Below are 3028 nucleotides of genomic sequence, written 5' to 3' on the forward strand. Positions count from 1 at the left end.
GCCTTATTCTGAGTACATTTTTTGTTAAGGGGGGGACAATTCATAGCAAAGATTTTCTGCACTTTGTTTTCAAGGTGGTGGTTTCTTTTGAACTTTTGATACTTTATTGGGTCTAATGATGGGTTTAATGTTCATATTTATTGGTTAAAATATCGTGCTTAATGTCTAACCTGCTCAGTTTCTATTCCTTTGGATGTGTCTTATGGTCGTGGGAAAATGAGAAAACAGGAAAAGAATTGACCCTACTCACTCATCCTCCACACAAAATATAACTCGCATTTCTTTTGAAGCTAGAACACTCACAAAATACTAAGTAATCGCTTGGGAATCACCAAAACGCCTCACATAAAGGGTTAATCAATGCCTGAAGTTGTTTGTGACGGGCTGCCATTTATTAATTTGGCAATAAGTCAGATGGTGTAAAACTATCTTCTTTCAATAATAAAGTGGATGTAGGGTCAGTTTATGAGACTTGTCCCTGGTTTTCTGCCATCTAAAATATACCAAATGTTCAAAATTGAAGCAGAGATCATGAATCAAGAATCAACAGGCAACCAGCCCGCTTTCCCCAGAATTCACAGGCTGTTCTTTGGAAAGTAAGACTTTCCCGTTCCCTTTTATAGAAATAAATATGCCGACATACATTGTCATCTGAAGTAAAAATCATAGCACTCTAGTTATTGGCCTTCGAAAGCATTTATTATAGAGAAATGATCTCGTGTTAAAAAAATTAATTTTCAAAAACTCTGAGCAGTTACACTTATTCAGTTTATAAATAGAGTATTACCTCATGCCCCTTAGATCAGAGACATAAAAATGCTATTAAGAAAGTGCCTTTGGCCCTGGCCAGTGTGCCTCGGTTGGTTGGAGCGTCATCCCGTACACCGAAAGGTCATGGATTCAATTTCTGGTCAGGTCACATACCTAGGTTGTAGGTTTTAGGTTGGGGTATGTACAAGAGGCAACCAATGGATGTGTCTCTCAAGATCAATTGAAAGAAAAAAACAAAAACCTTCTTGGGTGAGGATTAAAAAAAAAAAGCCTTTGTCCTAGACAACTTTATCAGGCAAACACTTGGTTAGCAAGACTACACATCCCCACCAGCTCCGGTTTGGCTCAGTGGATAGAGTGTCGGCCTACGGACTGAAGGGTCCCGGGTTCGATTCCGGTCAAGGGCATGTACCTTGGTTGTGTGCACATCCCCAGTGGGGGGTGCGCAGGAGACAGCTGATCGATGTTTCTCTCTCATCGATGTTTCTAACTCTATTCCTCTCCCTTCCTCTCTGTAAAAAATCAATAAAATATATTTAAAAATAAAATAAAAGACTACACATCCTATTCCAGAATGAGTATGTGTTCAGTCAACTCTAGTCTTAAACTTCCATCCTTTCATTACCTGAAATTCTGATGGCAAAAGGAGAGCGTCATGATGGTTAATATATATTCCTACTTCTCATTCTTATTTAGGACCAAGCTCCCCCAGCAAGGGGAGCAGGCAGGGCGCTGTTGTCATGAGGAAGACAGTGCAATTCTGTGCGACCTTAATCGGCTCAAATCTGAGTTTCTCTGTCTTTTCTCAAGGTGCCACTAACCTACTTGAAGCGTCAGCTTTAGGCTCTGCCCTGAGCTTGCTCTCTGAGCAAGTTTCCATAAACCATCCGAAGCCTGTTATGTTTACAGATTGCCGCAAAATAGGCCTCAAAAGAAGTGCTAGGCTTCTGTGTTTCCTTGTGATTTACAACCTCAAAAAAACCACCACCACCAAGGCCTCATTGTGAGAAAGAAAACGATGTCCACTGATAGGGCGCAGACACTGGCTGACAAATCCTTTCTTTGGTCCAGTCTTGCATTGTGTCGCCTGAAATCTTTTGTTCCGCCGCTCTGGCTACCAAGGATGGCCTCTGACGTCCTAGGAGCAGGCCCTTCTGCCTAGCTTTGCACCTGTCAGGCTTTTTTCCTGCAGGCATCTGGCCAGGTGGCAAGCTGTGGTGGTCACCAGTTGAAAGCAGCAATTCACCTGTGTCATTAGGTGGGGAGACACAGCAGCAGCCCGGGTATCCCTAATTTCTGAAGGAATGTGATCTTGTCAGTTCTTCAGAGATTTGCCGATCAAAGGGTTCTTTTACCCTGTTCGCCTTGTGAGTGTGTTAGGACCTTCAGCAGCACGTGTGTGCAGTGACATCAGCATCCCCTGGAAGCTCGGCCCCGCCCAGATGTGCTCAACTAGCATCTGCACCCACCTACACATCACAGTTTGAGCAGCTCAGTTCTGAGGGCAAGGATTGCTTGTTGACACATTTTTGCTTCCCCTCAGCACGGAACATGGAGCTGATCGAGTACATGCCTAAAAGGATTAGGGAAGGAGCATAAGTGTTTTGGAGCTTTCACCGAAAATATGTTTTCAAGCATCTCTTCTCCTTTAGCAAATCCTCTTGTAAGACTACATGACGCCCTTCATTTCCACGGTAGACTTTCTACACCCTTGTCTATTTTAAATGAGCCTTCAGCCGAGTGATGTCATAGGACTGTTTATGTTCTCAGAGTGTCTGCGAATGTGGACCGCAGCCTTTAAAACGTCTTCATAAACAGAGCAGGATTAAGGGAGCCATTCCTTGCATGTTTCCGTTGGCGGTCGGAGCTGTTGTGCGTCGAAGCCACAGAGTTTGTCTCTTCCCACCCATCCTTGGAGCCCCGTGGACACCCAGAGAATTCTGCTCCCTCCCTGCCCGTGAGCCCTCGGGCCATAGGTCACCCTTTTGATAGACTTGGGGGCTTTGTTTTGGATCCGATGGCAAATAGTTCATTTTGACTTAGAAATCATTAACGCAAGCACACTACGTTGGGAGGGCCCCAGCCACCACTGCAGTGGAAACTGGTGTGGCTGTGGAAACTCCATCTTGCAGGTTCATGCGTGGATAGGCCTCTGAAACTGTGATCAACAAAAATGATGAGTTGGCTTTTGGTTTCTATAGCACTATAAATACTTACAGTGCTACAATTTTCTAACAAGTTTGTTTTAAGTATATAA

This window comes from Myotis lucifugus, unplaced genomic scaffold (assembly GCF_000147115.1).
Source record: "Myotis lucifugus unplaced genomic scaffold, Myoluc2.0 scaffold_44, whole genome shotgun sequence".
Taxonomy (NCBI): domain Eukaryota; kingdom Metazoa; phylum Chordata; class Mammalia; order Chiroptera; family Vespertilionidae; genus Myotis; species Myotis lucifugus.